The sequence below is a fragment of the Dama dama genome, chromosome 3, assembly GCF_033118175.1.
Source record: "Dama dama isolate Ldn47 chromosome 3, ASM3311817v1, whole genome shotgun sequence".
Classification (NCBI taxonomy): domain Eukaryota; kingdom Metazoa; phylum Chordata; class Mammalia; order Artiodactyla; family Cervidae; genus Dama; species Dama dama.
The window spans coordinates 56,497,341-56,523,283 of NC_083683.1; the positions used below are offsets into that span (position 1 = coordinate 56,497,341).

Here is a 25,943-nt window from a genome sequence, read left to right on the forward strand (position 1 = left end):
ACAACACGCCTCCTCTCAAGTGTTCAGGTATATCATGTAAAATTTATTTCCCAGCAAAACAGATGAAATTTTGAACTGGATATTGAAGAAATGTTACAGTCATTTCTAGAGAGAGAACTGTGGAATGATAAATGTAAAGTATTGAGGAACGTAGGCAGTTTGTCTTGGTTAGGTGGAGAAATTGAACAACAAAGTAAAAAATGTGAACCTGTTTGTTAGAGCTAGTAGTGAAGAACCAGTTGAAGCTGTGATGTTAGATCTGCCTTTGTAATGTAATATTTCATATGTCTACTTACAGACAAAATAGTTCAGTTATCAGTGGGAAAACATATATGCCTTTTAAGAGATAAAGAAGGAATAGTGTTAGTAAAATCTGAAAAATAATAGTTTTGGAATAAAAACAGTTTTAATAATGGAGGCTTTCATATAAAATTTCATTATCATGTTTTTGGCCAAATCTAGTTTATGACTCCATGTCAGGAACTCATTCTTTACAACATAGCAAGAAAATTTGAAACTGAAATCCTGTGTATATTTCAGGGATTAAACATTAACCGTTTAATATCTGCTTAGTTCCTCAGAGGGTAAAGCATCTGCCTGCAAGGTGGGAAACCCAGGTTCGATCCTCAGGTCGGGGAGATGCCCTGGAGAAGGAAATGGCAAGCCACTCCAGTACTCATGCCTGGAAAATTCCATGGACAGAGGAGCCCGGTAAGGACAGTCCATGAGATTGTAGAGTCGCACACGGATGGGCAGCTTCACTAGCAGCTGCTTATAGTTTTGAAAGAAAAATACAGTGACTGAAAACAGGTTGTAAACACGTGTAACAATAGATTTAGATTCTTGAGATATAGTCATTATTAGAAATTAACATCAGTGTAAAATGTGAACCAGTTACTGATTACTGCTCTACCTAATTCTAATATCTTTTTTTCTAATTCTAATATTTACTGTAAAATTATAAAGAAAATAGCTTCTAGAACCTCTGCCTCCATTATTTTTGGGCGGACAAGTTTAGTCAGTGTACTGTGGCCCTCTGTGATTCTGTAGGTGAGTATAGTCAGGGTACCGTGGCCCTCCGTGATTTTGTAGGTGGGAGAGCACATGTATCTGGACTGTCTCAGAGGCCATGCAGGGCCCCTCTGCCCACCTGGCAGTGAAGGTGGTGAGGCTGGAAAACATAAAAAAACGCACAAAACCCCAAACTGTTTAAGTTCTTGGTCACGTCTCTTGAAAGCAAGCTTTTTGGTAACTCTTATGAAATATTTCATTATATTTATTCCAATGTTAGGGAAATATTTAGAATTTTTAGGACTTTACTCTTCCTTTCTTTGCTGGTTTTTGTTTTTAAATGATTGTCAAAGGTAAGATTCATCCAGTACTGCAAATAACAGAATTCTAACAGTGTATCATTTTTTTTCTTGAATATTCTTTTTATCTGTGAAAATAATAATCTTCATTGCCTGGGATATAATGCTTACTTAGTGGTAGTTTAGTAGAAATATTGTAAAATGTCAAAATATGGTAGATCCTAAAAGAAAGGCTATTCTTTATGCCTAAGTGTATGTGTATTTTATGTGCATTCACTCATTAACTAATGTTAGAACTTTCCTTAGATTGAGAGTGAATTAAGGGAAATGCCTAGAGTTTAGGTAAATTAATACTGTTAGTGACAGTGCTGAGATTCAAATCCAGGTTTCTGATCAAGGACCATGTGTGCCCTACCTGTCCACCATGTGAAAAATGCAGTTTTTGATTGTGAAAGCTAAGTGCAGTTATAATGATATCTCCTAAGTTAGTATGTATAGGTGTGTATGTATATATATATATATGTATAAAATATATAATATATTTTATGTGGTATAGTAGTATATTACTAAAAGCAGAAAAGATGAACTGAATAAAAACTTCAGCAGTAGATCCAACTATTTGTAAGAGTTTCATATTAAATGAGATAAGATAATAGGGAAAAGAAAGAATTATTGAAAATAACTGAGAAAATCAAGTGATATGAAGAAAAATATTGTAAATGAATTTTGACCTCATATTCTCATTAATACCATATTGGTTTAGAAACTAATTTTAAAATAGAAACATTAACAAATTAGAGAATAAAAATCACTTGATTATCTCAGTAGAATGCAAAAAAAGCTTTTGACAAATTTCAGCATTCATTTATGATTAAAAAAAAAAGCTTTCCACAAACTTGGTATAGAGGGAACATACTTCTAAATAATAAAGGCCATTTATTACAAGCCTGATGTAGCATCATGCTCAGCAGTGAAAAGCTGAAAGCATTTCTTCTAAGATCAAGAATGAGACAAGGATGCCTGCTCTCACCACTTGTATTCTATATAGTATTAGAACTCGTAACCACAGCAGTCAGACAATAAAGAAATAAAAGAAATCCAAATTGAGAGAGAAAGAAAGCTATCACTGCAGAGGATATGTTACTACACAAAGAAAATCCTAAAGATGACCGCCCCCCCCCCCCCAAAAAAAAACTACTAATGGCTTGTCAGTGAATTCAGTAAAGTTGCAGGATACAAGATTACTATAAAAAAACCTGTTGCTTTTCTGTACACTAATAGTGAACTACCAGAAAGAGAAATTAAGAGAGCAATTTCACTTACTATCACTTCAAAAAGGAGAAAATACCTAGGAAATCTAAGGAGGTAAAAGATCTGAACTCAGAAAACTATAAGACACTGATGAAAGAAGTTGAAGATGACACAAACAGAAAGATATAACCTGTTCAGAAGAATTAATATTGTTCAAATGACCATGCTGTCCAAGGTGATCTATAGATTCATTGTAATCTCTATCAAAATACCAATGGCATTTTTCATAGAACTAGAAGAATAATTTAAAAATGTGTATATAAACACAAAAGACTCTGAATAGTTGATGCAATCTTGAGAAGAAAACAGAGCTGCAGGTATCATGCTTCCTGACCTCAGACTATACTGCAAAGCTGCAGTCATCAAAGCAGTCTGGTTCTGATACAAAAACAGGCACAGAGATCAATGGAACAGGATAAAGAGGCAAGAAATAAAGCTGTACACTCGTGTTCCTTTAATCTATGCCAAAGGAGGCAAAAAAAAATCTCTTGGGAAAAGACAATCTCTTCAATAAGTGATGCTGAGAAAAATGGACAACTACATGTAAAAGAAAGAAAGAACATTTTTTCACACTGTGTACAAAAATAAACTCAAAATGGATTAAAGGCCTAAATGTAAGACCAGAAGCTATAAATCTAGAAGAAAAGTTAGACTACTCTCTGACATAGATTGTGTTAGTATTTTTTTGTATCTGACTCCAAAGACAAAGGAAAGAAAGCAAAAATAAACATATGGGACCTAATTAAACTTAAAATCTTTTGAACAGCAAAGGAAACCATCAACAAGATAAAAAAAAAAAACCTATGGAATGAGAGAAATTATTTGCAGTTGATATGACTGATACAAGGTTAATGTTTCAAAATATAAAAATAGTTCCTACAACTCAATAATGGAAAAAAAAATAGGCTAAAGACCTGAATAGACCTTTTCCAAAGAAGACAAAGATGAGCAACAGGAAGATGGAAAGATCCTCAGCACTGCTAATCATCAAAGAAATGCAAATCAAAACCACAATGAGATATCGCCCACATCTGTCAGAATGGTTATCATTGAAAAGACCACACATTACAAAAATTGATGAGGATGTCGAGAAAAGGGTACAGTTGTATACTTTGTATACCTTGTATACAAGTATACCTTGTATACTGTTGGTGCGAATATAAATCCATGCAGTCACTATGGAAAACAGTACGGAGATTCATCTGAAAACTAAACATAGAGCTTTCATATGATCCAGCAGTTTCACTCCTGTGTGGTTACCCATGGGGGGAGAGAGGGATGAGTGGCAAAATAGGGGATTAAGAGAGGTTCAAATTACTATGTATAAAATAAACTACAAGGATATATTGTATACTACAGGGAATGTAGCCAGTATTTCATAATAACTTTAAATGGAGTATAATGTATAATAACTTTGAATCACTAAGTTGTACACCTGAAACTAATAAATCTCAACTAAACCTCGATAAAAATGTAGTGTCAAATGTCATCAAAATAAAAAAAAAATAGAAATGGAGTGATTTCTTTTTATTGTAATTTTAAAAATCTTCAATCATAGATTTTAAAAGCAAAGACAGAATGGAGGAATATTGTGATGCATTTATTTACCTAAAGCTAAATATATTTATGCTAAAAGCATATGAAGTAGGTTGGTGACAGCAGGAGAGAATGCAGTTAGTGAATAAACTCTTGGGAAAGTGTTAAACCTTGGTAAAAATTAGAAGTGAAAATTAAGGTAACTTTGTACTAAGTAAATTAGCAAATTAGAGAAAGCTCACGGTTATGCTTATAGGAAGAGGTTTTTTTATTTGGGCTATATTATATCCCAAATATATTGGGATACCAGCAGTTCAGGATGGTAGAGTAAAAGGACATGTGCTCATCTCCTCCTGCGAGAGCACCAAAATTGCAACTAGCTGTTGGACAACCATCGACAGGAGGACGCTGGAACCCACCAAAAAGAGATACCCCATGTCCAAAGACAAGAAGTTTGCAATGAGATGGTAGGAGGGGTGCAAGTATGATAAAATCAAATCCAATACCCACCGAGTAGGTGACCCACAACCTGGAGAACAATAATACCAAAGAGATTCTCCCACTGTTGTGAAGGTTTTGAGACCCACATCAGGCTTTGCAGCCTGTGTATCCAACAAAGGGTCTAGGAAGTCCCAGGGAATCTGACTTCGAGGACCGGCAGGACTTGATTATAGGACTTCCACAGGACTGGGGGAAACAGATGCCACTCTTGGAGGGCACAGACAAAATCTTGCATGCACAGGACCCAGGGGAAAGGAGCAGTGACCAGACTTACCTGCTGTTGGTGGAGGGTCTCCTCTGTACATGTCAGTCAGCAGTGGCTTGCCACAGGGATGGGGCACTGGCGGCAGCAGTCTTGGAAAGGCCCCTTGGCTTTAGTCCTCTTGCCACTTAAGTTGCCGCTACCTCTACCATTGAGCCCATACACCCCAGGACTGTGTCACCTCAGGCTACATAACTAACAGGGAGGGAGCACAACCCCATCCATCAGCAAGCTTACACAAGCCTTAGCCTCCTCCATCAGAGGGCAGACAGAAGCAGCAAGAAGAACCACAATCCCATAGTAGCTAGAACAAAAACCACATTACAGAAAGCTAATCAAGATGAAAAAGCAGTTATGTCCCACATGAAGGAACAAGATAAATCCCTAGAAAAACAACTAAATGAAGTGGAGAGAGGCAACTTCCAGGAAAAGAATACAGAATAATGATAGTGAAGATAAACTATGATCTTGGGAAAACAATGGAGAAGATGCAAAATGTTTACCAAAGACCTAGATGAACTGAAAAACAAATAAACAGAGATGAACAATACACCAGAAGGAATCAATGGCAGAATAACTGAGGCAGAAAAATGGGTAAATGGCCTGGAGGATAGAATGGTGGAAATCACTGCTGCAGAACAAAATATAGAAAAAGGAATGAAAAAAAAAAATGAAAGCATAAGAGACCTCTGGACACCATTAAACACACCAACGTTTGCATCATAGGGGTCCCGGAAGGAGGAGAGAGAGAGAAAGGATCTGAGAAAATATTTGAAAAGATAATAGCTGAAAACCTCCCTAACATGGGGAAAGGAAATAACCAAGTCCAGGAAGCAGAGAGTCCCAGGCTGGATAAACCCAAGGAGGAGCACAACAGAGACAGACACAGTAATAAAACTGACAAAAATTAAAGACAGAGATAAAATATTAAAAGCAACAAGGGGAAAATGACTAATAGCATACAAGGGATAAGATTACCAGCTGATTTCTCAACAGAAATTCTCCAAGCCAGAGGGAATGGCGTAATATATTCAAAGAGATAAAAGAGAAGAATCTACAACCAAGAATTCTCTATTCAGCAAGATTCCCCTTCAGATTTGATGGAGAAATCAAAAGCTTTACAGACAAGCAAAACTTAAGAGAATTTAGCACCACCAAACCAGCATTACAACAATTGCTAAAGGAACTTCGCTAGGCAGGAAACACAGAGAAGGCTAAGATCTACACAAAATAAACCCAAACAATTAGGAAAATAGTAATAGGATCATACATATTGATAATTAAATGTTAATAGATAATTAAATGTAAATAGATTAAATGCACCAATCAAAAAACAGACTGGCTGGGCAGATGAAAACATGTGCAAGTATGCACTTCCACTTTCCACATTCCTCTACTTAACCCCCTAAATAGTATGTAATTATTTTATGTTGTTAGATTAATCATATTCCCATTATGGCTTGCAATTATAATGATCTTTTATTTTTTGTCTGGCTACTGATTGTGAATACTGATAAACATCTTCTACTGTTGTGATTTTTGCTTAATAATGGTATCATTGGTCAACAGAAAATAATAGAGCTCTATATCACTAAAACTGGAGAGGGAAGTGGAAGGGGGGATCAGGATGGGGAATACTTGTAAATCCATGGCTGATTCATGTCAATGTATGACAAAAACCACTACAATATTGTAAAGTAATTAGCCTCCAACTAATAAAAATAAAGGAAAAAAAAAAAGAAAACTGCTGTTTAATATAAAAACCAGTATCACTTTTTAAAATCCAGATGCATATCAAAATTATCTCAGAATATTTTGCAAAATGCAAATGCCCAGGTATTGCTTTTTTTTTCTTCTGCAAAACTCCGGATATGTCTCTAATGAACAGCCATGTTTAAAAACAACTGGACTATATGAGATGATCTTTTACTTCTATCTAGTTTGTTTCACTGTTTCTATTTCATATTCAGTACTCCTATTTCATTTAGTTTGTTTTCCAATTTCTCTCTCTCTCTCTTTTTTTTTTTTTTTGATGTTCTTTCTCAAACCTTTATGAAGCATATCGGAAAAGCTTTTGTATACATATATATAAATAGTATGTATGATATGTATAGTTTAGAAAACATGGATTTTTACCTAGCTAAAAATTTTATGACATTTTGATTCCACTTTTTTGACAGTGTGAATAGAATGCTAGATTTCTAATTTATATTCACTCAGAATTTTGATACAGTTCCATGTGTTTTGGCATCTAGTATTACTGCTAAAAGTCTAGAAAATTTATTATCTTAGTGATTAAATAAAATTGTGAGGCTTGAAACTTCTAATCCAATTCTGAGAATATAAAGAAATATTATGTTGTAAAAAGGAAATAGGAAATTAACATGATATGTGTTATTAACTAAAAGTACAGATTTTCTTCAAATCTCACATAATTTTATGCTAGTGTCCATTATTTGTTTTCTTACCTTATTCAAGACTCCACATTGTATTTAATTGTATTGAGCAGCTCCAACTGCATGCCACAAATTCTGATAAATTATCTTGTCGTTTTTATTCTAAATCTTTTCTAATTTTCTGTATTATGGCTTCTTATGTATACCCCTCATTTAAAAGTGGACATTTAATTTCCAAATACATGGAATGTTTAAAGTATCTTTGATATTAATTTTCTCATTTAAATGCTTTCTCATCTGCAGTCACCCTCTGTTTTTTCAGTCTTCTAACTATTGAGGCTTTCAATGGCTAAGTCAAAGATCTCTTGGTAAATGTCACACTGCTCTTGAAAATATGTGGGTTATTTTCAAGTATCTTTTGATATTGATCTCAAACATAATTCCACAGTAATTAGAGAATAGACTGTGTATGATTTCAATACCTTTAGACCATGACATTTCTGCCCCTGGTCTTATGTCTCTGGATATGTTTTAGTATCTCCTACTTTATAGTCTGTGGGAATTTGAATAAAATTTGTAACCTGCTGTTCTGTGAAAGTTGTATAAATCTTAATTATGTTAGTTTGGTTCATAATGCTTTTCAGGTATACTATATTCTTCTACTTTTCTGTACATTCATTCTATTAATTTCTGAGAGTTTGATATTGAAACTCCAATTAAAAATCTTAATTTATCTACATAAACAATTGTAATAGATGGTTTACCTATATGTAACTTTGTTCTATATTTTCTAAGTCTCCTATAAATGTTTTATCATAGATTTGTAATTTTAAAAATAAAATATACTGGAATAATTTTCTTTAGAGAATATTCTAGATAATAGCCAGGCATATTTAACATGTTTCATGCATTAGTCCTTTGTTCATGAGTTCAACAAACCTAGTTTGAATTACTCATATATTAGATATCAAAGTGAATACTTGGAATGTGGAAGCTAATACAGTAAAGTCTATGTTCTTGGAGTTCACTTTGATCTGAAATTCTTTGATCTAGAAATTTTGCTTGAGGGATTTTAAAATTGGTATAAAGAAAATAAAAACTCATTTTGCAAAAACATATTGATAGATACTATGTAATTTTTTAGAAATCTTGGAAGAAACCTCCAAGTGCCTAGCAATTGAGAATTGATTATATGGAGGAACATTATATTGCTGTTAGAGTGAATACATGGACCTGAGATATGTATAAATCCACAAATAATAAATCCAAAGAATAGAACCTAGGTTATGGATACACTGATTATAGTTATCTAAAAAGTTATGGCTGGACATAAAGTTTCGAAGAAGGCATAAAATATTTACACATCACAAAATGGACTTTATATTTCATTTTTTACTATTTCCTTTATATTCATCATTATAACTTTACTTGGATTTCTCATTTTTGTTTTAAAACACACAGAGATGAACCAGCAGTAGAATTATTTTACAAATGAAATTTTCCCTCATATTTTGTGGAATGACCTTTTTAAGAAGTGATGACCAAAAATAAAAAATGATGACCAAAATGTTATATAAAGACTCTAATCATATGAGAGTTACATGGTTGTATTTCTTTCTCCCAAACTTTAAGTCATTGAATGTGTAGCAAGCCTTCATGATATATCATGAACATTTTTTTGATCTTTAAAAAAAAAAAATGAATCCCAGGCAAGAATCTTGCTTGCTTAATCATGGAGAAAGATAGAAATAATCAGACTGATGGTGTCCATCCACAAATTCCCTCATCTCCTTCGTGTTTCCTCAGGTGTTGCTGCCTGCACTGCCCAGAAGTGTGTTTTCTGCTATATTTGCTCCTGGACAAGGCCAGCCCCTCTGCTTGTGTCTGAGAGCTCATCCCTTTCTCTCCTATTTAAAGCTGTAATTCCACCCATTTCCCCCATTCTTTTATAAATTTCTCTTTCTTCGGATCATTCCCATAAAGCATATACACATGCTGTGATTTTTGCCATATGGAAAAATCAAAAAAATTTCGACTTCACTTAATCTTTCAGTTATTACCCCAATTATCATCTTCTTTTATTATTGGCAACACAGTTGCTGATAGCATTCCTTCTCTTCAGTTTCTCTTTCCATTTTTTGTGAGCCTCCCCTTCCAGATGGATTTTGCCTTTACCATTCCACCAGCATTGCCCTTGTCACGATTTTATATCCTCTGTGTTGCTTCATCCAAGGACAGGTCTCACCCTGTTTGACCTGTCAAAGGCATTTGATAGAGGAAATCGACTTTGTGAAGCACTTTCCCTGGCTTCTCTGACACCACGCTGTCCTGGGTCTTCCTTAGTCTCTTCTTTCTCAATGGCTTTTGCAGGTTTTTCTCTTCTCTAACGCCTCTCTAACTTTGGCAGGCCCCAGGGATCACTCCTTGGAGCTCTCCTCCTCTGTGTTTTGAATTCATACTGTGTGCATGATTTCAGCCCTTCGCCCTCTGTTGGCTTCTGTGTGCTGACAACTCCCAGATCTAGACCTCTCTCCAGGCCTCCAGGCTTCTGTCCACGGCTTCTCACCCTGCTTCCTGCTTTGCCCGCCATCTTCCACATACCAGGGAAGGGCATCCTTTCTGGTGTTTGGGGCAAAATCTTCGGAGTTACCTTTGACTTTTTCTTATGCCACATGTTCAATCTGCCAGGAAATCCTCTGAATCTGTATTCCTATAGATTATATAACAATAATTAGCTTCTATTATTATCTAGACTATTTTTCATCACTTCCACTGTTATTCACTAACATTTCTGCTAACACTTCACTCTGTCTTTTTCTTGATAGTTTTGCTCCCTTTTCTCCACATGACAGTCAGAATGATTCTTACATAAATTAGATTGTGCCAGTCCACTGCTACTCATAGTGGTGCCCTCTTTAGCTTCCCCCCTCCTCAGAGCAGAAGCCGGTTGCTTGCACTGCTGCAGAAGTTTTGCCCTTCCTCTCTTCTCTTGGGATCTTACTTCCTCCCACTTCTCCCTACTCCTGCTCCTGACCTCTAGGGACAAACAAGTCATCATCGCAGGCTTTTGCAAGGGCTGTTTGCTCTCCTAAGAAACCACTCCCCAGATATCCACTTCAGTGTTGGTGGTGGTTTAGTCTCTAAGTCGTATCCGATTCTTGTGACCCCGTGGACTGTAACCTGCCAGGCTCCTTTGTCCATGGGATTCTTCAGGCAAGAATACTGGAGTGGATTGCCATTTACTTCTCTAAGGGATCTTCCTGACCCAGGAATCGAACCCAGGTCTCCTGCATTGCAGGCAGATTCTTTACCAGTTGAGTTACAAGGACCCCCTAAGACTTCAGTCTTACATCTTTACATTTCCTCACATGTGTCTTAGTGATTTCTTCCTTAATCTCTGTTTAAAGTTGTGGCCCTTACCACTGGTGTTCTCTGTTCTCATTTTTAAAATTTTATTTTTTTACTCTTATGTTTTCTCCCTGTTTTACTTTTCTCTTTGGTACTTTTCACTGTCTGATATTTATATTTTTTCCCTCCACTAGAATTTAGTCTCCATGGTTTTTATTTTTCTGTTTTGTTTACTCCTGTTCCACGAGTGGGTAATATAGTATCTGGCTAATAGCAGACACTCTGTGAATACTTAATGAGTAGATAAAAAGTGAAACTGCGTAGCCCTGGTGAGTAATATTTAAGCTGAAATTGGATTATCTATGCATCAGGGATGTTGTAGGAAGAGTTTGCAGTGGGTGGATGTAATGTTCTCTAGGGTTGCTGCTGACTCAATCTCTGGTTTCAAATTTTTTAGAGTAGTTGGGGAAAAAACAGATTAAGTTAAACTAGAGATTTAAAAGTTACACATTGTTCTCAGTTCCTGGGACAAAAGCAGATCTCTTCCTCATCCTTGCAAGTCCAAGAAAATAAAAGTTGAAATGTGTGTGAGAAATGACATACTCTCAGGGATCTCTGGGATGAATTGGGCTTCCCAGGTGGTGATAGTGGTAAAGAACCCTCCTGCCAGTGCAGAGACTGGGGTTTAATCCCTCAGTCTGGAAGATCCCCTGAAGGAGGATATGGCAGCCCACTCTAGTATTCTTGCCTGGAGGACCCCATGGGCAGAGCAGCCTGGCGGTACAGTCCGTGGGGCTGCAAAGGGTCAGACCTGACTGAAGCCACTTAGCAAGGATGAACTTACAGTAACTGCTTTGACAATACTGGCTTCCCCCTGTGCTGCAGGATATGAGTTAGACCCCTGGGTTAGGAAGATCCCCTGGAGAAGGTAATGGCAACCACTTAAGTATTCTTGGCTGGAGAGTCCCATGGTGGGCTACAGCGTATAGTCAGAAGGAGTTGAACATGACTGAAGCAGCTTAGCGCGCACACTTTGACATGCAGTGATGGAATCAATTCGCGTGCAAACCCACTACATGGTGCATGTCCTTTTCAGATGCTATTAATCTCTATTGGCTCTGCTCTTTCCTCGAAGGGAGATTTGTGTGAAGAAAGATTATGATTCCAATAGCCGCATCTTTGTAGTTGAACCTGAAGTAAAATAAGATGGGAGAGGGTGTTGGGGAGTAATATTTCTTTAAGACTATAAAAGAGACTTGTTTTATATCCCTGACCCTCAGTCATCTTTGTGATGAGGTTCTACTTTTTAACCTTGTAAACCACTTAAACCCTTAATAACTGTGAAAACAGCCTTGCATCCCAGAAATACTTTCTTATGTCTTTCTCTGTACCTCTTCTGTTCACATATGTGATATTCATATCTCACTGACGTCGATGGTCATGGTAGCATAGTAGCACAGATAAAATCTATCTGGAGGAAGCAAGTCAGGTTCACAAAGAATTTATTTCAGAGAGTTTCTGTGTTGGCCAGTTGATAAAATACTTTCTGTTAAAAGCTTAGCATAGTTGCTGGCACTCAGTAAATTCTCAATAAAATTTAACTGATAATCTTGTTGTTGTAATTGTGTTTTTACATGGCTATTTTTTTCTACCATATTGTAAATTTGAAAAGTGCAGAGACCATGTCTTTTGCTCACCTCCAAGCCATTTTTAAATACCTGTGGTCTAGCTGAGTGCTGGCACCTGTGCATGATTGATTGATCTGAATTTTTCTTGCCTTTTTTTTTTTCTGTTGCAGACAGGACATCAATAACTGTTGGATCAGTGAGCAGAACTAGATTATGCTGATTAAGTTTTCCTGCCATGTTACTAATGAAAATCTTTTGTAGAACTATAGTTTTCATATTAGTACAAGTAGGCCACTTAACCTAGTTTCACATCCATAATTTGTAGCGAAATGGGGAGAGAAAATTTGAAATTTTATTTGAATCAAACTTTAGGACCGGATGAAAAGAAATGAAATTTACTGCATTAATATATGAAATGTCATTACTCTTTGTTGTGAGTAAGTTGGCTTTTATTGAAGTCTAGGCTATTATAGTATACAAAAACACAACAGAAGATTCTAATAATATGGGGCTTATTTTAGATCCATTTTTTTTTTAGATTTTTTTTTCTTCTTATCCTGTGAAATAAACAGGAATAAATAAACGACACTTTAGTAACAGATGAATGAATTTATTGTCAATATTTAACTCACTGTGCAAAGTATGATACATAAAATAGAATTTATAGATCTTATTTTATATAACAGAGTATCTACATGTGTAAATCTTTATCAAGAATCTCTTACTAAAGATTCTGTGTCAGTAACTTCATTTTCTTTTTCATAAGACAATACATCAATAAAGTAACCACAAATATAAAGGACATTATTGACTGTGAATGAGCAGATATTGAGATCCAGGAAGTAATAACTCATTTTGAAAAAATGAGTTTCTTAACTTGATTAAAAAATATGAAAACATGAATTTTGGAAAAGATGCACATCATTTTGTGATAATCATTTATTTAATCTTCATCTGTGCAAGAGATTTTGTCTCAGAGCATTTTCAAAATTCAGTTCAGTTCGGTCGCTCAGTTGTGTCTGACTGTGACCCCATGGACTGCAGCATGCCAGGCTTCCCTGTCTATCACCAACTCCTGGAGCTCACTCAAACTCATGTTCATCGAGTCGGTGATACCATCCAACCATCTCATCCTCTGTCGTCCCCTTCTCTTCCTGCCTTCAGTCTTTCCCAGCATCAGGATCTTTTCTGTTGAGTCAGTTCTTCGTGTCAGGTGGCCAAAGTATTGGAGTTTCAGTTTCAGCTTCAGCATCACTCCTTTCAATGAAGATTCAAGACTGATTTCCTTCATGATTGACTGGTGGGATCTCCTTGCAGTCCAAGGGACTCTCAAGAGTCTTCTCCAACACCACAGTTCAAAAGCATATTTTGAAAATTATATTTGTTTAAAATATAACACCATTTTCAAATATAATTTATATTTATTAAGATTCAGAATTCTAGTTATTGATATGAGTTAAAGATTTGCATAGGGATAGCCACTGCTGTGGTTAATAGTTTATCTTTTCTTTGGTCTAGGTGAACAACTACTGGACTTAATCCAACTTGGATTAAAAGAATTTGTAGATGTGAACTCAAAGCCACTGACAGTAAATTTTTTTTGTTTTTATTTCCAAGCAGTCATGAAGATGAGGTATCCAGAGATAAGACATAGAGAGAGGCATATAGTGCCTTACTGGTTCAAACGGGAATGAGTTCTAGGAATTATAGATCAATGAACATGACATTAATTTCTAGAAAAATTATAAAATATTACAGTGAGGATTTGGAAGCATTTAGAAAACAGTCTGGTGTATGTAATATGTCTTGTTAAGCCAACTTTTTTTCTTTGAAAGCATTGCTGGGTTGGTAGATTAGGGAAATTCGACAGGTAAAGAATTTGACATACTCCTTTCATTTAACAAATTTGTAGAACATTTACTTTGTACTGGGTGGTGAACAAAATAAACTTTATTAAACCTGTGGATAATAATGATAGCAAGTAATCTCTGAAATTTAGTAGTTAGAAAAGATGAGGCTTAGTTGGATACTCTGTTAGGGTTGAAGAGTAGGCTCAGATTGAGGTCACTAACAGGGTACGACCCGAAGCTCCATTCCTTCATGCTCCATGAGGATCAAATCTAAGAAGCCCAGAGCAAGCTAAATCAGTGTCGGGGTGGTTTAGTTGCTAAGTTGTATGTGACTCTTGAGACCCCATGGACTATAGCCTGCCAGGCTCCTTTGTCTGTGAGCAATCCCAGGCAAGAATACTGGAGTGGTTTGCCATTTCCTTCTCCAGGGGATCTTCCCAATCCAGGGATTAAACTCACATCTTCTGCATTGCAAGTAGGTTCTTTAACAATAACAGAGTTAATATTCAAAATATTTTTGAGACAATGGATGCTCATTAAGAAAAATTAAAAGTCACAGCTAATATATTTCTAATATCTTTATACTGCCTTTTACATTTCAAATAGCAGTCCTTTTGACTGACACTTAGACCTGGTCATCAGTGAGACAGACTCCTCCAGTGTACGTCCAGTAGGGAATCTGTAGGAATCCATACAAGTAGGCACCCAGCTTTTGGGACTGAGAGACCTCTTTAAAAGGTGAAGGAGAAATCTACATTGTATTCGTAGCCTGACTGGAGCTTTGTATTCCAACCTGATTATACAATTCTAAGGACTTCTCTGATGATTACAATGGACAGGTGTGTGTGCTTTAGTTGTTCAGTTGTGTCCACCTCTTTGTGACCCTATAGACTGTAGCCCGCCAGGTTCGTCTGTCCATGGGGATTCTACAGGCAAGAATACTGGAGTGGGTTGCCATTTCCTTCCCAGGAGATCTTCTCAACCCAGGGACTGAACCCAGGTCTCCTGCATTGCAGGCAGATTCTTTACCTTTTGAGCCACCAAGGAACCCCTTTATTAGTGTTGATTTAGGCTAAAGGAAAATAAGAAGAGGATGAGATTGAGATTGTTGGATGACATCATTGACTTAATGGACATGAACTTGAGCAAACTCTGGGAGGTAGTGGAGATCAGAGAAGCCTGGCATGCTGCAGTCCGTGGGCTCTTAAAGAGTCAGACATGACTTAGCAACTGAATAACAGCGACAATTAGTGCTTAGTACAATAAATGTGGTTTGACTCACTAACAACACCTGAGTCATTTAATTTTATTACTTTTGACCCTTGTCTTTTGATTTACCAAATTCCCTTTCCTTAAATATAGTTTGAATCTGTTTTTATGAAATCACAAACCTTATTTGCTATTGTTTTTTTTTATAAAGACAGTTGGTAAAATATGAAGATGGCAACTCTGAAAGCCATATGTATGCTCTCTGTGGAACTCTCTTATTCTCTCTTGATTCTAAATGATTCATTCTGCCACTTGATGTCTCCTGTCAAGAGAATCAATTATTTAGTGTTTTGGAGGTGATTGGCTTGCAGATAATCTTGTGATTTTAAGTACTTTTTTACCAGTTTCAGAAAATTGTAAATTATTTCAACACCTGCTGGAATTATAATTGAGTTACTTAGAATAGATATTCAAAGATTAATAGACTATCAAAATTAGTAGGTGTGGGCTCCATACTACACATTCATCTTCAGTTTTGTTGTTAAAAAATATTTCACCAAAGAAATTCTTATCTTGTAAAAATGAAAGCCAGTTGTTTTCTTACTACTCCCTATCCACTGCTCCCTATCTACTTATTTTCTTCTTCCCTCCCCCACGAACATTATACTTTGGTGTTTTAACTCTTTGATGAGAAGTTCGGTGTTTCCTAGTCTCAAGTAGAGTGTGAATAAAAGCATCCTAAGAATTGCTTTGTTTATTGATCTGTAATATGCCACATACATAGTATACTTGCAATATTTCAAGACAAGGCCCCTGGCTTTTCACCCTGGTTAACATCCCTGCAAATTCCATCCATATAGAACTTACAGATCTGTGATAGCTGTTCAGGTAATATTTGCCCATCATTAAAAGGCAGCCACTGTTGATTACTGGGTTCAAAAGTATTTTGAAGAATCTATGATTTTACTCTATAAACAGTTTAATGGCTAGTCAGATACATGTAACTTGTAATTCCTTGTTATGTATGTTTGAGATCAGTTTGAAAGATAGCAGTTTTAAAATAAAGTGGTCTAATAAGTAAAATCAGTGTTTCAATGTCCTCTTTTCCACTTTAGATATTGGTAAAACATTCAAGTTCTACCAAGAAGTTGGTTTTGTTTTTTTTTTGCAAGAACGGCCTATACTGTGGTACTTACTATCTTTAACTCTTCCTCTTTTGAGCTTCATGTCCTAAAAGAAATTTTATGCCACTGATTCGTTTTACTTAACTCCTAATATTTAATTACTTCTACTTTAAACACATTTTCAGGCCATTAAAAAAATGAGGATCTCTCTTCCTCCCTCCCATCCTTCCTTCCTAGAAAAATTTAGTAAAGTATGGTGGAAAGAAAAACATGGAAGATTAGGAAGTGGTTGTAATACTCTTTCTGTCTGTAGTTTTTTATTTTATTTTAAAAGATTTTATTCTCATAAAAGCAGTTAAGATATCTACTCTTAAATCTTTAAGTGTATGGTAAAAGTATTGATAACTATGGTACAATGTTGTACAGCCAAACTATAGAACTTATTCACTGTGCTTAACTGAAACTTTATGCCCACTGGTTAGCAGCTCCTCATTTCCCCCTCCCCACAGCCCCTGGAAAACACTATTTTGCTCTGTCCCTCTATGTTTTTGACTGTGTTAGCTATCTGATTTTAAGTGGAATCATGTAGTTTTCCAGTTCATTCAGCCTGAGCTGTTTCCTCTTCCTGAAATTTATTTTTTCCCCCTTGGCGTTGTTCAAAGTATTCTAATGTATTAACTCATTTACTATTTACCCACACAATAACGTTATTTCTCATTTTATACAAATAGGACCTCAGACATGTGAAAATGAATAACTTTCTGAAGGACATGCATTTAGTAAGTTGTGGAGGTGACATTGGAACCCAGCGGTTTAGACCCAAAATTTGATCTCTTAACCACTGCACCATGCTTCTTTAAGCCAATGATAATAGTACCTGTCTACAGAGTTGGCATGAGAAGTAAATGGGACAGACTGTACAAAGGTCTTAGGACAGTGCCTGGCATATAGTTAAATATAGAGTAAGTGTTAGCTATTAGTATTAAATTTTGATTTTAATAAGTCTAGACATATATCTTTCTCAGTGGCATAGTGCAAATAATATTTATAGATTGTAATGTAAGTTGTTCCATGAACTTATATATTTTATCAACCCCTTCTGAGTCCTAGGTTTCTTAGCTTTAGTTATACTGTACCTATAGTATATGTACTTTAGCTATAGTATGCACTTTATAGTGGTTTTGTGAGTATTAAATTAGGTAGCATTATAGAAGAGTAACTTGGTACATTTAAATGCCTAGTAGTGTTGTCTTACTCTGCTCCCTTCTGAGATGTGAATTCCTTAAAGACAAGATCAGTGTTTTATTATTTTTGCATTCAACTAAGGGTATATCACAGCTCCTGGTGCATAGTAGGTATTTTGTAAATACTTGTAGAATAAATGAATGAATTCTTTGAAAGGAGAAAGAACAGAAGGAAGGATATATGTATGGACGTTTTTCTCCTGGAGGTAATTTTCTTCTAGAGAAAAAAGATCATTTGAAAGCCACTTGAATTTAAAAACTTAGTTTTTTATTTTAAAATTAAAGGTTAAACTGTTCTGATATTTAATTCTCAAGTATTAGGCAGCCAAACCTGGCCACTTGAGGACTGAAGAATGGAAGAGAAAGTGGAGAGGCAAAGAAAGAATAAGAGACTTAGTAAGTACTATAGCTTCTCATAGCAAAATTCAGGCTTAAACTAAAGAAATCAGGGAAAACCACTAGGCCCAGCCAGATACGACTTAAATCAAATCCTCTATGAATATGCAGTGGAGGTAATGAATAGATTTAAGGGATATTAGATCTAGTAAACAGTGTGCCTGAAGAATTATGGACGGAGGTCCATAATAGTGTACAGGAAGCAGAGAAGAAAACCATCCCACAGAAAAAGAAAAGCAGGAAGGCAAAGTGGTTATGTGAGGAGGCTTTACAAGTAGCTGAAGAAAGAAGAGAAGCAAAAAGCAAGGGAGAAAGGGAAAGGTATATCCAACTAAATGCAGAGTTCCAAAGAACAGCAAGGAGAGACAAGAAGGCCTTCTTCAATGAACAGTGCATAAAACTAGAAGAAAACAACTGAAGGGGAAATACTAGAAATCTCTTCTGAAAAATTGGAAATAATCAAGGGATCATTTTGCACAAAGATGGGCACAATAAAGAACAGAAATGGTAGAGACCTAGTAGATGCTGAACAGATCAAGAAAAAATACATGGAGAACTGTACAGAAAAGATCTTAATAAACTGGATAACTAAAATGGTGTGGTCAGCCACCCAGAGCCAGACATTCTGGAGTGTGAAGTCAAGTGGGCCTTAAGAAGCACTCCTGTTAATAAGGCTAGTGGATGTGATGGAATTCCAGTAGAGCTATTCAAAACCCTAAAGGATGATGCTGTCAATGTGTTGCATTCAATATGTCAGCAAATCTGGAAGACCCAGCAGTGGCCACAGGATTAGAAAATGCCAATCCTCATCCAAATTCCCAAGAAGGGTAGTACTAATGAATGCCCTAACCATTGGATAATTGCACTCCTCTCCCATGCTAGTAAGGTCATGCTTAAAATCTTGCATGCTAGGCTTTAGCATTATGTGAACCAAGAACTTCCAGACATCCAAGCTGGGTATAGAAAAGGCAGTAGAATCAGAGATCAAATTGCCAGCATTTGCTGAATCATAGGGAAAGCAAGGGAATTCCAGAAAAAACATCTACTTCTGTTTCATCAACTACGCTGAAGCCTTTGACCATGTGAATAATAACAAACTGTGGAAAGCTCTTAAAGAGATGGGATTACCAGATTATCTTACCTGTCTCATGAGAAACCTGGATGTGAGTCAAGAAGCAAAAGTTAGAACCCCGTAATGGAACAACTGATTGGTTCAGGATCGAGAAAGAAGTATGACAGGGCTGTCTGCTGTCACTGTTTGTTTAACCTCTACTCTGAGCACATCATGAGAAATACTGGGCTGATTGAGTTACAAGCTGGAATCAAGATAGGCAGGAGAAGCATCAACAACCTCGAATATGTGGATGATACCACTCTAATGGCAGAAAGTGAAGAGGAACTAAGGAGCCTCTTGATGAGGGTGAAGGAGGAGAGTGAAAGTGAAGTATTAAAAAAAAACCCTAATATTATGGCATCTGGCCCCATTACTTCATGGCAAATGGTGGGGGTGGGGGGGATGGTGGAAGTAGGGATAGATTTTATCTTCTTGGGCTCTAAAGTCTCTGTGGATGGTGACTGCAGCCATGAAATCAGAAGATATTACTTCTTGGCAGGAAAGCAATGACAAACCTAGACAGTGTGTTGAAAAGCAGAGACATTACTCTGCCAACAAAGGTCCGTATATGGTGTTCCCAGTGGTCATGTACAGTTGTGAGAGCTGGACCATAAAGAAAGCAGAGCACCAAAGAATTTATGCCTTTGACCTGTGGTGCTGGAGAAGACTCCTGGGAGTCCCTTAGACAGCAAGAAGATCAAACTAGTCAATCTTAAGGTAAATCAACCCGGAATACTCATTGGAAGGACTGATGCTGAAACTGAAGCTCCAGTATTTTGGTCATCTGATGCGAACAGTCTTCTCATTGGAAAAGACCCTGGTGCCGGGAAAGATTGAGGGCAGAAGGAGGAGAGGGCATCAGAGGATGAGATGGCTGGATGGCATCACTGATGTAATGGACAGGAACTTGGGCAAACTTTGGGAGATGATGAGGGAGAGGGGGGCCTGGTGTGCTGCAGTCCGCGGGATCGCAAAGACTAGGACATGACTGGGTAACTGGACAAAGTACTATAGGGATGTTACACTCTAAAACCCTAGATAACACTCTTTAGTAGTAGCTTCAGAGTCTTAGTACCAGTGATCAGGGGCTTTTGGAAATAGAGGATTAGCCTTTATTTTCAAAAAAATAACTTGCACTTTGCTTGTGTGTCTTTGATAAATCCTTTTTGAGTGGAACTGTAGCCAAAGGTGGTAGCGAGGGATGTGGAACGTTATTGATTGTGTGTGTGTGTGTGTGTGTGTGTGTGTGTGTGTGTGGTTGTATCACCAGTTGAGCAAACAACCTGGTATCTGATGAAATTAAACTGAGGACATATTCTCTGCATCCACCATCAGAGCTAAGGCAGCAGTTCGGAGGGAAGATAATGCATTTTTAGGGTTGTTGTGATGTTCTATCTCAAGGCCTCACAATATTTCTTGGGATGCAGTAGTGAAACTTATTTCCTGAGACTGACCTTTAGTAACTACACAAGGGAAGTCTAGCTTGACAGGCCAGTCCCTTAACTTGGAGATTTCTCCAGAAACACGGTGCAGTATTGGGTCAAGGGGACAAACTGGGATCCGTCCATGGCTTTAGAGGCACAGCTAAGCACACTGCCCATCAGTTGTGTCTGGGCAGTTATGTGTTCCTTGATCTCTCTGCTTGTGGACAAGAGGCAGCAGTGCCTCCATTGTTTTTTGCTCTTAGTTTCTGTTTGGCTTTTAAGACTGAATTGTCTGGAATACCTTCTGCTGTTGGAGTAAGGAAAAGTGAGTGGTGTTGTTCACCAGTGGGAAAAATGAAGTATTTCTTACCCATAGGAATGACACATGAGACCAGACATGTAACTTGTTTCTCAATTCAGGTTGTTTCTGTCACGTTATTGATGACCACAGGTTAAGAAAATACGTGGCATCAAAGGAGACCACACTTTCTTTTATCATGAAAATGTTTACTTTTATTTATTTTTATGAATAGATAAAATCAAAAGTCTTTAAATTAAACTGTTTTTCAGAAAGATGTTAGCAGTTAGGAACAGGGAAATTAAGGAAAATATCACCTTTCTAGGCCACTTGCATTTTGACCGCCAATGTTATCTGCTATTGGTGCCCGGGTGCCATTACTTCAGAAGTTTGCCAGTTTTTTGCCCTTCCTTGGAAGGCAGCGAAGGCAGCATGGAATGGTGGAATGGAGGGAACTTGGCATACGGAATTGTAAATCTTGTGCTATGGTCTTGTTTTTGTCTTTTGTTCAAATATGAGATTTTGGCCACTCTGAGCTTGCTTTCTCCTTTGTAAAGTAAGAGTTTCATCAGGTTCTGGGTAGAGTTTCTTTTCGGAGAAGGCAATGGCACCCCACTCCAGTACTCTTGCCTGGAAAATCCCATGGATGGAGGAGCCTGGTAGGCTGCAGTCCATGGGTCACTAAGAGTCGGACACGACTGAAGTGACTTAGCAGTAGCAGTAGCAGAGTTTCTTTTAACATAGGCACTTCATTGACCAGATGAGAGCAAGGAAAAAGGAGTACTGAGATGATCGGCCACATATTCAGGCCCCTTTCTCAGTGTGAAATGGACACAAAAACAGAGTGCTCTGGCCTTAGCAAGAGAGAGAGCTCAGTTCTACTCTCACAAAATTACAAGCTGCCACATAGATAAATTCATTATGAAAATGAGGCTTTAAATCCAACCCTGTCCTACTTTTTTTTTTTTTTTTGCATTCATCCTAAATCATTTTAATTTTTAGCAAATTGCTGTTTTCCTTCACTGAGAATTGGTACTCAGTTCTGGATAGCTCTTCAATTGAATGAGCTCATTTATCTTGAGTTCTGTTATTTGAGTGAGCATTGTGAGAAACTTGCTTTGCTGGCTATTTGTGTATTTCTTATTAAGGCATCTTGTTGAAGCTGAAGAGTATGCTCTTTGAAAGTGTTTTTTCATGAAAAACTGTTGCGTTGAAAAGTGGCTTTGTGTTTTCATAGACCATACAAATCTAAGTCAACAGACATGGTTTCAAAGTAGTTATTGGTGGATAGAATGCACAGGTAAGTACTTGAGAGCCCAGTGCTTATAGTTTGAAGAGTTTTTAAGGATTAAAGATGGAGAAGAAAGCATGACCCAGGTCTGGAGTTTCCCATTTGATTATTTTTTATGGTATCAGTATAAACTGAAGTTTTGCCATTATGTTGCCAGATGTGAACTTCTTGCTTAATTAGATACATTTAAATATATCAGTTAAAAGCACTTGGTCTAATGTTCACTATTCTTTATACTTGTTACTGATATTGTTGGAATGCTTTTTACTGCCTCTCAAATCCATATTTATATATACTTTAAAGGAAAACAGCTGCATTTTAAAATATGATGAGTGATATCTAGTGCTGGTTAAAATGGAGCAGTAAATCCTCTACATCCTGTCACTCCACTGATTATAGCTAAGAAGTCTGGAAATGATGCAAAACACAGTCGAGGACTGAAAAGTAAATGATAGCGGGCAAATGGAGGGGTGGAGGGTGGCAGTCAAAATTTGAAGCCTAACTGGTATGGCAGTGAATTTACTGTTTGTTTTTTTCCTCCGTAGTCTTGTGGCTTTCATCTGTGGGTGGGCTTTTTTCCCTCCTTTTCCTCTCCTGACCCTGCCTTCAGGCCAGCCACAGATAAAATCTGTGGGTTTGCTGCTGGGTTGCTGCTGTGGTGGCGGCGATGGTGTCGGCACCAGACGCGGAGAGAGAGCCCACATTCTGCCTGGAGGAATGGGGAAAGGGGTCTTTGGACTCCAGAGTCTGTGAGCAAATTGCTGTTACTTTTCTCTCTAGTTTCTCTTGCTGCTTTGCCCAAGGGATGTTCTAAATATGTGGAACGTTATGTTAGTATAAAAGAGTAAACTTCCGAGAGAAATCTTGAACTTCTAGACTATAGATTGTGAAGAAGGGACCCTGGGAGCGAGAGAGTGTTAGGTAAATTTTGGAGAAGACAGAGCTGAAAAGGGGAGCTCGTTCTTTGTGTGTAAATCCATACAAGTCCCAAGTTCACCCCTAAACTGCATATGCATGCATCAGTTATGCCCAAAGGGGCATGACAAAGGTTACTGAACTTTGGTGTAAACTACCATTCAAGTCCCAGACTGTTGACTAAATAATCCCAATAACATCAGCTGTTGAAAACTGATTTAACATTGAACCATTTCCTGCAGAAGGCAGGACAGAATTTGTATTGACTACTTCCCTGGTAGCTCAGAGGTTAAAGAGTCTGCCTGAAATGCAGGAGACCCGGGTTCGATTCCTGAGTCGGGAAGATCCCCTGGAGAAGGAAATGGCAACCTACTCCAGTACTCTTGCCTGGAGAATCCCATGGAGGGAGGAGCCTGGTGGACTACAGTCCATGGAGTCGCAGAGTCTGACACGACTGAACGACTTCACTTCACTTCACTCAAACAAACAAACAAAGTGATCAGCATTTGCAAAAGGATTTTATCAGTATCCAGACTCACAACATATTATTCAGTATATCTGGAATATAATCCAGAATTACTCTCAAAGAACCTGGGAGCTCTGACCAATTCTCAAAGGAAACATTAACAGATGCTGATTGCAAGATAATCCAGAAAATGGGTTTGATCAGGCAAAGAATTTAAAACAGCACTTATAACCATAATCCAAGAGATAAACATGAATACTCTTAAATGGAAAGATAGATGTTCTCAGCAAAAACAAATGAAAACTCTAAAAATAACCACATGAGTATTTTATAACTGAAAGTTAACACTATCTGAAATTTAAAAAAGCAAAAAAAAAAAAAACTTTGCATAGATGTTTTAGCAGAAGGGAGAAAATAGATCCGTAGAAATTACTCAAATAATAGACATTATCCAAAAAAGAAAAAAAAGAGGATTTTAATTAACTAATCCTAAGAGACCTACGGGACAATATTAGAGGTTCTAAAATTTATGATATCAAAATCCCAGAAGGAGAGCAAAAAAGTTGGGTTCAGTAAAAAAGGAAAAGGTAATAGCTGAAAGCTTCTTAGAGTTGATGAAAGGGATAAACTTCTATCTCTTCACGGATCGTTACCTTGTCACGGCAAAGGAGCTTGTATAACTCAGTGAAGCAGGGCCACCCAAGACAGACAGGTCATAGTGAAAAGTTCTGACAAAATGTGGTCTGATGGAAGAGAGAATGGCAAACTGCTCCAGTATTCTGGCTGTGATAACCCCATGAACTGTATAAAAAGCAAAAAGATATGAAACCAAAGATGAGCCCCCCAGGTTGAAAAGTGTCCAGTACACTACTGGGGAAGAGCAGAAGACAGTTCCTAACAGCTCCAGAAGGAATGAGGTGGCTGAGCCAAAGCTGAAACGATGCTCAGTTGTGGCTGTGTCTGCTGATGAAAGTAAAGTCTGATGCTGTGAAGAACAGTATTGCATAGGAACCTGGAATGATAGGTCCATGAATCAAGGTAAATTGAATGTGATCAAGCAGGAGATGGCAAGAGTGAACATCGACATCTTAGGAATCAGTGAACTAAAATGGACAGGAATGGACAATTTTAATTCAGATGACCATTGTATCTACTGCTGTGGACAAGAATCCCTTAGAAGAAATGGAGTACCCTTCATAATCAACAAAAGAGTCCAAAATGCAGTACTTGGGGACAATCTCAAAAATGACAGAATGATCTCTGTTCGATGCTAAGGCAAACCATTCAGTATCACAGTAATCCAAGTCTATGCCCCAAACACTAATGCCTACGAAACTGAAGTTGAATGGTTCTATGAAGACCTACAAGACCTTCTAGAACTAACACCCAAAAAAGATGTCCTCTTCATCATAAGGGGTTGGGATGCAAAAGTAGGAAGTCAAGAGATACCTGGAGTAACAGGCAAGTTTGGCCTTGGAGTACAAAATGAAACAGGGCAAAGAGCAGAGAATTCTGCCAAGAAAATGCACTGGTCATAGCAAACACCCTTTCTCAACAACACAAGGGACAACTTTACACATGGATGTCGACCATTTATTTCACCAGTGGCCAATACTGAATTCAGATTGAAGTACTCATATATGCACGACCATAACATGTTTGAATCTCAGATCCATTAAGGGGATAAATCAGACTCAAAGGCTACATATTGGACAATAACATTTATATGACATTGTAGAGAAGGTAAAATTACAGGGATGTCAAACCCTAAGTCACTAGGTGTGGGGCTTCTGTTCAACTGCAATAGACAGCACAAAGGAAAGCTTTATGGTGGTGGAAATCCTCATCTTAATGGTGGTAGTGGTTACATTACTTTGTATTTATCAAAATTCAAAGAACTGTATACTAAATGGGGCAAATGTTATATAAATTTAAAAGTAGTTTTTCTTCCCTTTTATACAAATGAGGGAATTGAAACTTAGAGATGTTAAAGAAAGTTTTAAACTAATAATAAGTGGTAGCTGCTGCTGCTGCTGCTAAGTCGCTTCAGTTGTGTCCGACTCTGTGCGACCCCATAGACGGCAGCCCACCAGGCTCCGCCGTCCCTGGGATTCTCCAGGCAAGAACACTGGAGTGGGTTGCCATTGCCTTCTCCGATAAGTGGTAGAGAGAGGCCTTATTTCTTTTCTCCTAACTATGGATTTTTTTAGTCTCGGCAGTATGATTTATTAGACTGGATAGTTCTTTGTTGTAAGGAGCTATCTTGAGCATTGTTTGATATTTATCACTATCTGTGACTTATACATATATGTAACTAAAA

General features: G+C 37.3%; 1 protein-coding gene across 1 annotated transcript in view; it reads left to right on the forward strand.

Moving 5' to 3' along the window:
• Positions 1 to 25,943, forward strand: part of SLC2A13 (solute carrier family 2 member 13) — a 495,370-nt gene that overhangs the window by 18,326 nt on the left and 451,101 nt on the right. The window lies entirely within an intron of this gene.